The 11,643-nt window shown below is 35.7% G+C and overlaps 1 protein-coding gene across 1 annotated transcript in view; it reads left to right on the top strand.

Moving 5' to 3' along the window:
• Window positions 1-6,389: 6,389 nt before the first annotated feature.
• LOC107601674 (SNF-related serine/threonine-protein kinase-like) overlaps window positions 6,390-11,643 on the top strand; it is a 69,648-nt gene continuing 64,394 nt past the window's right edge. Inside the window, exon 1 of the mRNA XM_016293930.1 lies at window positions 6,390-6,610. The gene's annotated coding sequence lies outside the window, so the exon portion shown is untranslated. The remainder of the gene's footprint in view (window positions 6,611-11,643) is intronic.

Genomic DNA, 11,643 nt, shown 5'->3' on the forward strand with positions numbered 1-11,643 from the left:
CATTTCTAGTATATAAAAGTATACTTTTAAGTATACTTTAAGTATAACAGTAGTAAACTTTGAGTACACAACGACTATGAATTGGATTCAGAACGATAATCAAAACATAGATAAAGTCGATCAATACCCCAAAGCTTGACAGTCATTATTACCTCTTCATTGGTCGACATTTTATTCCATAATGTTACACAGTTTTGATGCTGTTTTATGTCTGATGATCGTGCTAGATTACATGTGGAAGCGTCTGTTGTTTCGGTTTCTTCTTCACTTGTGTTTTTTGGAAATTTTGGTCAGAAGATGTGTACTAGCGCCCCCTTACAGTATACGCGGATTCTAGGAATACAAGTATAGCTCAAATATATTTAGACTTTTTCTAAGTATAAGTCAAGTATACTTAAATGTCATTTTAAATATATTTCTGAGAAGTACATAGAGCCCATTTCTGAGAAGTACATAAAAAGTAGACTAAAAGTATACTTTCCTATTTTTAGTTTAAAAGAAGTATACTAATAGCACACTTGAATAAACTTCTTTTTCGTAAGGGATGAAGGTGCAATGCATCATGTATTGAGATACAAAGATAACAGAGGGTTAGGCTACTGTAAAAAGCTGAAAAGTTCAGTTGAATCATTTAACTCTGGATGCATTTGGACGCGATTTGCGCACGGTTTAGAAAGCATGGAAAATTATGCCATTTCAGTTACGAGCAATATAAAAATAACTTTCAAATGGACCATACAAAATAGGTTCCCTTAAAAAAAAAACATAAATAAAAACCCTGTCAGAAAATGCAAAGTCCTCCACAATATAAAATCGTTACTACAAGAATGCGGTTGTTTTGATATTAGAAATGCACTTAAAACCTAGAAAAGACTACAAGTTTGAAACTAATTACTATTTCTACACCTTTACAGTTACCACTGATTGGGCAAATACTTGTCACGTGATATTAAACGTGATAAATTATTTTCTTTTCTTTCTTTCTTTCTTTCTTAATAAAATTGAATACATTTTACAATGAATAACTTGTTTACTCTATATTTTTCCGTCGAACGCATGCTGATGTAAGATTTTTCATCTTTTCTTTTCAGGATTTTTTTTATTTATTTATTTTTTCACAAAAGCGAAAGGAAGAGAGTCATATTGATTGGAGCAACATAACGGTCAGTAGCCTAACAGTTATTCTTGAGATATGGGACAAAACAGGTCCAGCAAGGGTTACTGCTATTAGGTTTAAAAATACAAACATTTTAAATGTCATGAGGGATTAATAATAGAATGTATTTAATACAGGGGTGCCCAAACTCGGTCCTGGAGGGCACCGGCCCTGCAGTCCTGCAGAGTTTAGCTCCAACCCTAATCAAACACACCTGAAGCAGCTAATCAAGGTCTTACTAGGCATACTAGAAACTTCCAGGCATGTGTGTTGAGGCGAGCTGGAGCTAAACTCTGCAGGACACCGGCCCTCCAGGACCGAGTTTGGGCACCCCTGATTTAACACAATTATCACCTTCAATTTAATTTTCTCATTATTATACCAAATCTATGTTTCTTAATGTCCTCTCACTACATCTAAAACAGTGTGTCCACAGAGAAGGGTTCAATTATTCATATGCAATAAAATGGATAAAAATGTTTTTTTAATGATGAAAAGGAGCTTGTTTTATCAAAAGCAACACTCAATAATATCTCCTATCAAAGCAAGGTGTTTTTTTCATGACACATGCATGTTTAATACGATTTTAAAGTTGCGCCCCCACTTTTTGTCAACACCGTCAGACATTCAATAAAATGTAAGGGAATATCAGGGGCAGCTGTCACTCTAAAGGACCCCCTTGACACAGTTCACCTCTGCAGAGTACATCAGTGCCAGACAGGCTCTGCTAAGTTTTATAGTTTTAGAATATTTTAAATCCTGATGTTAATGTTTCCTGTGTCACAGCCATGATATGGCAACACCATCTTCCAATTTCTGAGGAAATTATTTGAAATATTTTGATAATTGTATTCTCCTGAAGCCGGTTCCGTTAGCATCTAGCATCAACAGAAAAAAATAAAATGGCTGCTACATGAACGCCATTGGTTTTGTGAAAGAAATGCCAAATTTGTCAACACCGTCAGATGTCACCACCATAAGATCTTGTGTTCCAATGATATATCAAAATACTTAAATGTGACACTTGAATAAAAGCTTTATAAACAATAACATACTCACTGTTTGTTTTAATACAGTAATTGACTGATTCAATGTATTTGATAGTTAAAATTACTATAAATTCAGGTTTTCGTCACCTCCGTCAGATGTGTCAGTTCTGTCACCTCCGTCAGTTGAATATTTTGATAATATTTCATTATGATATTTTATATTTGTTGTGGAATTATTGGCCTCATGTGAAAGTGTAATCTGCTAACACGAGAATGTGTTTTGAAATGTTAAAAACATCTTGAATGCTGTTAAAGATAAAGCTGAAATTATATTACACAGTCCAAGCTAAAAAAAAGCACATTTTGTTAAAAAAGAGAAAAGTTGGGAGGTTGTATCAAAGCATAGCTCAGTAGCTTAGTACATATAAGATACATAAATGTATAGTTTCATTTGCCTGAGTACAAGGTTTTATTTTTTCAATTTTGCACCCTGTTTTGTCCCACTTCTCAAGAATGACTGAATGATGACATGATTTTAATTTTAACTAGCCTATTCATTTAAATAGTTTAAATGAATATTCAGTAGGCTACATTATTTATTTGTTTGTTTGTTTCCTGTGTGTGTGTGTGTTTTTTTGCGTATGTTTATTATTTGTATGAATTATTAATTCTCTTGGGGCAATTAGCTTAGACTGCCGTGGTGCTTCACATATACAAGCAACAATTAAACACACATACAAACATTCAAAATACATTTAAAAAAAAAAAATTCAAAGGGGGCAAGAAAAAATCAACTAAATTCATTACATAAACATATTGTTTCAGGCACAAAAGTACATTTGTAACGGTTTGTAGAAAATCTGAAACATCTGAGCATCCAAACAAAATAATAATGCAAAGGGTGTGTGCTTTCTCCTATTATTTTGTGTGCCATCCTCATCACTTGCTGTTCATAATAAAATGTAAGACTTCACAAGGAAACACCCATCATTTTTGAGCACGTATTAACAATGCCAACGTTTTTTATTCTTTATAGACAATAATGAATACCAACAAATTAAATAAAATGACAGGATACTTTCAACAAATTAATTATAAAAAAGACCTGAGAATAACTCTCTATAGGCTACATTGAAAGAGTTAAGCTTCCTCAGCACAAACAAACTTTGGTGTGACTTTTTAATTCGTATCAAACTTCAACCTGTTATCAACAGTGTTGGAGGTAACACATTACAAGTAACCCAAGTTACGTAATCAGATTACTTTTTTCAAGTAACTATGTTTATTATTTGTATGAATTATTAATTCTCTTGGGGCAATTAGCTTAGACTGCCGTGGTGCTTCACATATACAAGCAACAATTAAACACACATACAAACATTCAAAATACATTTAAAAAAAAAAAATTCAAAGGGGGCAAGAAAAAATCAACTAAATTCATTACATAAACATATTGTTTCAGGCACAAAAGTACATTTGTAACGGTTTGTAGAAAATCTGAAACATCTGAGCATCCAAACAAAATAATAATGCAAAGGGTGTGTGCTTTCTCCTATTATTTTGTGTGCCATCCTCATCACTTGCTGTTCATAATAAAATGTAAGACTTCACAAGGAAACACCCATCATTTTTGAGCACGTATTAACAATGCCAACGTTTTTTATTCTTTATAGACAATAATGAATACCAACAAATAAAAGAAAATGACAGGATACTTTCAACAAATTAATTATAAAAAAGACCTGAGAATAACTCTCTATAGGCTACATTGAAAGAGTTAAGCTTCCTCAGCACAAACAAACTTTGGTGTGACTTTTTAATTCGTATCAAACTTCAACCTGTTATCAACAGTGTTGGAGGTAACACATTACAAGTAACCCAAGTTACGTAATCAGATTACTTTTTTCAAGTAACTAGTAAAGTAACGTATTACTCTGTAATTTACAAGAGAATATCTTGAGTTACTGTTTCAAATAAGTAACTCAAGTTACTTTTTTCTCTTTTTTTCCCCAATTTATTGATTGACAGCTCTCCTGTCCCCATGTTGAGAGAAATCAGAAGATGTTACTGTAGTTCTAAAATAAATATGAATATGCATTAATTCATCTCACTCACAAAAAACAAAAAACACAGATTCAGTATTCCTCAAAATGAATACAAATAATGCAACTCAGAATATGACGCAAACCTGCAATAATTAAATATCCTTTATGTATTTAATCCCATTCTATTAACCAATGTCTTTGCTTCTGACCTTCGATGATCCAGTTCAACCGTACTAATAAGCACAAATTACTCTAGACAAACATTTGTGTGTCTTATTTTATTGCTGAAGTGTGTTGAAATGTCTTCTTCTGCATTCTACTGTACGGATGTAAATTTACATTTCCTTCAGCCTGAGGCTTATTCATTTCACTTTTGGTGTGAGAAGGCTTTTATATTTGCCAAAAATATAACTTTTTTATATTAAAAACAAACAAGCAAGCCCTGTCCAGATTTAAAAAGTAACGCAAAAGTAACGTAACGCATTACTTTCCATAAAAAGTAAATAAGTACCGTGATTAGTTACCTTTTTTATGGAGTAACATAATATTGTAATGCATTACTTTTAAAAGTAACTTTCCCCAACACTGGTTATCAATAATCGTTCCTAAATACCGTATATTCCTCTACATCCACCTGTGTGTCATTAATGACCACCTTTGAAGTGCAAGTGTTTTCTTATTAAAATTGATGATCATCATAGTTTCATAGTTTTTGACACATTCAGATCTAATTTCATCCTATTACACCACAAAATAAACTCATACAAAACCGAACCATATTCTAACTGTTGTCTTGTAAACTCTGACAATCATTTGTGCATAATATAAAAAGAATAGGAGAAGTCAACAATTCATCAATTTTATTAAAGAATAAAACATATTTTGATATTTCTAAGAAATCTCTAAACAAGGAATGAGATTCCTCAGAAATGTTGCAGGTTATTTTTGTAGGCGTATTATTCTAGGCTCAATCTGTTGAAGTTCGTCCCGTGCTGGAAAGTGCTCCACGTCGCTATGGTTACCTCTTAGCACTCTGTGAGACCCCCAGCTGTTTGACTATGGTTTGGGGCAGTGTTGCCAAGTCCTCGGTTTTCCCTCGGAATTGGGCTACTTTAACACTGTTGCCGCAGGTTGTTTTTCATGTCCGCGGGTTGAAGCGACTCCAATAACATGATATTAATCCCCTGGAATGTGAATTTTAGCAGGGGAGCCCCGCCAAAAAACGTGTATTTTACCCTCCAGAACGCGATTTTTAACTGGAGACCCCCTCGAAACTGATTGGGCTAGTTTTGGGCTAGCAACCCTCTACGGACACCTTGGCAATTGAATCGCCTTTGTCTAGTAAATTTTTTAGTTTGCTCGCCAGACTGAAATATATATATATATATATATATATATATATATATATATATATATATATATATATATATATATATATATATATATATACTGTATATATGTTTGTAAAATGCCAGTTTTTTTTAAATATCTGAAAGTACACACTTAACATCAGTCAGTCAAGCATTATAAAATGATAATCAATATTATTTAATCTTAGAACTTTAGGAATTAGAATTAAAACTTGATAACCATGTATGAATGCATATTAGTCATTTTAACTGAACTTCGGACTGGTGGTAGTGCTTTTTTGGTCATTCAGTGTTTCTGTAAAAAAAAAGAAATCGGGGAAAAAACGAACAAAAATACTGATAAGATAATAATGATACGAATTCTACTAATAAGAACAACCAGCCAATGAGATTGCCTTTTGCGCATTAGTTCCGCCCACTACCGGAGAAACAGCACAGATTGCTTGACTGAGAGTGAAACTCTGAAGCACTCAGTCAGAGTGTCAGAGTAAAAGTATATCTGTGCTAAACTTATACTTAGCCTCCAACTCACACACTGGCGAGGAAAATCTGAGAATTTATTAGCCATTGGCTAATATTAGACATCATTTAGTCGCATATGCGAGTGATTTACTCGCAATGTAGAGGGTTGGCTAGTTTTGAGTAGCGATTGGGCGGGTTTTCTTTTGAAAACCTGGCAACCCTGGTTTGGGGAGTGGAGGCTCCATAATTGGCATCCCGATGAAGGAATTTAAAAATGGTCAACTACAGCGCTAAAGTTACGGCCACATAGCGCCCCCTGCTGATGGCATGTTTCAGTGCAACCCGTCACAATGTGACTCATCTAAGGTTTCCGTGCAGTTCACTGGTTTCAGGGCGGAGAGCTTGAAGCGCTGAGAGTCGCACTTCCACCAGCAGCCTTTACACACACACTGATCAGTACTAACCTCACACACACACACACACACACACACACACACTCAGCCGGACCGTACCTCTGCCGTCCTCGGATCCACAGCCGCCGGAACATTTATGAGTTTCAAGTGGTTTTAATGTTCGCCGAAGCGAGCGGTAAGTCAAAGCTTTTGTGTGATAGTGCGTTAGAATGCTAACACGGTTAGCCGGTTAGCATTTGGTTAAGACAATAAACGTGCGTTAAACAACATCCATTGATGTGATTTGACAGCTGTATTCAGGCTCTGTTTGGGGCACATGATGCTGGCCTTGTTCTAGTGTATCTGATCATCATGGTCTGCGTTAGGAACGCCAGTTAGCCCTTATTTATATCCTCTTCCTCTCTATGGGATGTATGGAGCTCATGAGGAGCTTATGGGCCAGGTCAGGCCTGGTGACATGCATGGGCATATCAGGTCTGCTTTCACATGATGTGTCCATGATCATCATCTGACATGGATGCTTTTCTCTCTTTCCACATGGGGTTTTGTTAGCATTGATGCTAGGAGAATGTTTCACGATGGTGGACTTGAACTACTCTGGTTTATAGAATAAGCTTGGTTAATTGCATCACATCAAAAAGCTGGATGTGGTTTTGCATGCTTGCTTCTGATGAGAGTGTGTATTTTTGGTTGCTGTGGTTTGATGCTCTCAGTATTAAAGGTTGTGATCACATTACTGATCCGTTGCTGCTTGTCTGTGCTTGCAGGTTTCCTTTAGTCCAATAGCATGATGAACATTAAAAGGCTTCCTGGATTTCAAAAGGCTTGATAGTTTCTTGGGAGCTTGAAAGTCTTGACTTAGAGGTTTAATTCCTCATCAGTCCTTTTCATGCCCAATTGCAGAAGCAAGTAAGAGTTCAGAAGATCAGGTTCAGTTCCCTTAAGCCTAGTGCTGTAGCCTGATCAATATATCTTTTCGTCATGCTGGTATGTGTAAGGTGTGGAATATGTCCCTTCAGCTTAGTGTACTGTAATCCTGTTACACAACCTGAAATGTAACCAGGCCTGTAACTGCTGGCCAAATGATTGTGTTGATTTGTCAGAGTTGTCTTGTACATGGTTGTCTTGTCTTGACAACCATCCCTTTGGTCTATTGATGTAAAATGGAGAACAATTTGAGTACTTTTACCCTACAAAGCCGACTGTATATATTGTGACACATGCGAGGCCTCTAAATTAGAGGTCGGCCGATTTTTGGTATTTTTTAATTAATCGGCATCGGCCGATTGTGCTGCAAATTAGGCCGATTTATAAGCAGGCGCATCTGCGGGCAACGAAGCGTTGTTGCGGAACGCCGGAGAATCTCTCTCTGGCTGCGTGAGACGGAGCAGCTCACACTACCCCTTATTTTGTTTTCGATACGATACCGATATTTTTCAAGGCTGTATCGTCGATACCGATTCGATACTTCTGCACTAAACTTTTAAATTATGAAATTGATGAAATTATTAAATTACTAAGAGTCGCTAACAAAGGTTATTCGTCCAATTCAATGCATATTGTATGCATTATTATTATTATTATTATTATTATTTTTGTTAAATAAACTAAACAACTGGTAAATAAAACGCACCTTAGTATCGATATTTTTAGTTTGAGTATTGATACTTTCAATACTCGCGTCAGTATAGATACTTCGGATCGATACGCCCATCCCTACTCTACAGCCGCATCTTATTCACACACCGCTTCAACTAATGATGGCAGGGCAAAACGGACCGTTTCCAAAGCGTAATTACGTTTTACTCTATTAGAATTGATGCCGGAACGTTATCATATTCATAAGTGCAACATGTCATTTGTAGAGGTCGACCGATGTATCGGTTTTGCCGATTAATCTGCACCGATAGTTGATTTCTGGAACCATCGGTTATCGACAAAAATCCATGCCGATAGTTTTCCGGGTTGCGTCCATTGCTGGAGCGGCTGAGAAGGGTCTGCTGTCATTACATAGTGCAAGAGTGGCCTCTAGTGGTTGAAATCACTGACATTCCATTCAATTACATTATATTGGTCCTGAATCGTTGTTAATGTACATAATAATGAATTGTGTATTTATTTTCAGCAAAACGTTTGTCTTTCTGTGGCTCTAATAAAGTCTGTGTGCTTCATTTATAGAGCTATAATACAGGTCACGTTTTCTCTTTCCGTTTGCTCCGTTTTTTTAAACACCGAACTTCAAACTCATCCATGCCAAATTGTTCGTTCTTGAAGTAAACTTGTGTCCGTTTGGTGATTAAATAAACTGTTTTAGACCGCTGCTTGAGTCGAACGCGTCCGGAGTGTGTGTGATACCGGTGAGTTCTCCTAGACTCAGTGCTGTGCTTTTATTTTGATCAGATAATCAAGTGTTCAAGAATAGAAGCAGTTAAAGTGTGCGAGTATACATACAATATCCATATGTATATAATTTGAATGCTATAGCCTTTGTGTATATATTTAAAGATGTGCATCTTTAAGCATGACAGTTGAAATGAAATGGCGACACTTTAAAATAAGAGTCCATTTGTAGCATTAAGATTAATTAAAGCTGTGTAAGTATTGTTCCTTGTTAGTGCGTTAATTTCAACATTTACTATTATTATTATTTTTTACTACTAGTATGGTTCCATACTGTATTTGTTAATAAAGTACTATTTTAGTTTTTGTTCAGTATCAATTTTAACAAGCTTCAACACAGGTTCAGTTTGCAAAGTAAAAGAAAAAAACCTGGTGAATGTACTTGTTCTCGAAATTTAAAGGAGACTCAACCCTCTTTTTAGTTGTGATATAGTGTCTCAGTCTCACTGGTGAATTTGGAAGCCAAGCAAATTAGAATAAAACAACAATAATAATAATTTTATATTATTATTCCTATGACAGTTATAGCCATATATTGTAAAACAATTGCACTGTGAAAAATTGAAAATGATTTTTTTTTTTTCAGGTATATTATTATACCTTACTCTACTGTAGGGAAATTGCAATACTTTTGTCCTCATTTCTACACTTGCAAGCAGGGCCTAAAACTAACTTTCACATCTGCCAGTGGCTGGTGGCCATAAATATTTTTCCTTGCCATTAAACTGTTTTTGCAAAAAAACGGGCAGTTGCTACTACTACAACAACTAAACATATTTAATAATAAAAATGCCATTTGAAATTAGAACCAACCACTGCATTTTAATCACGACGCAAACGAAGATACAAAGATAAAACCTGCATGAAACAAAAACAGACAGGCTGAATGAGAACGCAAATTCACTCTCTGACAGCAGATGGTGGTTATGGATCAGCAATGATAAGAGGGGAAAAAATGCCATCGAAACTTTTGTGAAGTCCGTTCCCTTCAGAAATACATTCATATAAACCCCAACCCCAATATTTATATTTTTCTTCCGAACAGTGAACTTGCTGTACCTGTACAGTATTTTCTCTGTGCGTGTCTGTTAATTTTAGGCCATGCTTGCAAGAGATAAACCCTTGAGCTTTTATTTTGGCGGAAAACTCCAGCTTCTGTGAAAACAGGTTTGCAAACATTACTAATTTAATGGAATACTGTAAACATTTACCCATTAAAATGTTGAAAATTATGCAAATGTGCAAATTATGCATAACTGGTGGCCGTTGCGTTCCCAAACGCGCTAAACTCACAGCACATTCAATAACGACATTCACTGCATTCACTGTGAACGGAGCCGCTCTGAGACGCGGAAAACACCGGATCACGAGCCGATCGCCTGCGCTTCACTTTGAAACATGCAGCGCAAACAGACTTGATAAGTCATATTACGCTTTCGGTTTTAATTTGTTTGACCGATACTTGCCAAAGCAATGGCGTGGAACACAACGTTAAAGAACTTTTATGTTAGAAGTATAAATATATCTTCGCTTTATTATGAAACTGTGGCGGGCCGCTAGTCTAGTTAATGAATGGGAAACACTGAACTACATATTCTCACAATATGGGTAATAAAAGCCTGATGTATAATTTTTATTTATTTATTGTAGGTGTGTAAAGGTGCAATCAATCAATCAATAAATACATTTCTGGCCACTATTTCATGTGTCAGGCTGTACAGAGTTAACTCTGCTGTTCTCACCTGTGTAATGAGAGCGACTGCAATATTACACAACAGTTACAGTACATTCCTGGCAATGAACAGTCATTCGCTGGCAGATTGTTGGCTGATATCCTTTATCAAGAATTTTCCAAAAAGGTAGAGCTGTGTAATCGTGAAAGGGCTGTAAATGTATTCTGAGATCAGTGTTTTGGCATGAAACATTCAAGGTAGGGGTTGACTCTGCTGCTGGGGTCATTTGAATCAATTAGGACTGTGTGGTAATTGGTGGCCGGCTAGTATTAGGCATTTCTGTGGGATGTGATTTGATTTAGGCTTTGCTGTAGGCTGCTCAAAAGGCAAGCTGAAATCCGAAATGTTTGTTTTAATCTCCCACTTTGCTTATGTACAACATGGTTTGGAGCATTCTGGGCCCTCTTGTTTGGAAGACATCCAGAATTTAAATAAATGCTTACTAATATCGTCCTTAGAAAGTCTCACCACTCCAATGTGGGCTTTGGTAATAATAATATCAGAAATAATCAGCTGTTTATGAGATGACAACATAATCACTAGTGCAGGGGGCCAAACAATGATACAAATCCTTGAACGATTGCTCCTCTTAAACCACAACTAGCTCTGTTTTATGACATTTCTTTTGGCTGAAGAAAAGCTAGTGTAGTGGCCTGTAGTGTTCATTGTTAATGAACCAAGCTATTATTTGTGTACTATGAAAGCACTATGGAAAATTAATGGACCTTGCAGGCTAATTCATGTTTTTTGCTAAGGCAAGCATGCTGCTGCTTCTCATGCTCATGCTGATGTAAACAGCTGAAAAAATTAGGTGTGAACTAATATTATTTTTCAATTATTATACTGATTACTTTTGTTTAGGTGTATAGTTGATTTGCTGATGAACTGATTTTAAATGTTTATATATATATACATATATATATATATATATATATTAGTGATAGACCAATATTGATATTTTATAACCGATATGATACCAATTATTTGCATGTTTATGTGCCCGATATGCAGAACAGATATGTAAGTCCATACTTCACTTTGGTTTTTCCTCCTTTCAGTCATCTTAAAAAAAAAA

The sequence above is a fragment of the Sinocyclocheilus grahami genome, unplaced genomic scaffold, assembly GCF_001515645.1.
Source record: "Sinocyclocheilus grahami isolate Dianchi unplaced genomic scaffold, SAMN03320097.WGS_v1.1 scaffold310.1, whole genome shotgun sequence".
In the NCBI taxonomy this organism is placed as follows: Eukaryota; Metazoa; Chordata; class Actinopteri; order Cypriniformes; family Cyprinidae; genus Sinocyclocheilus; species Sinocyclocheilus grahami.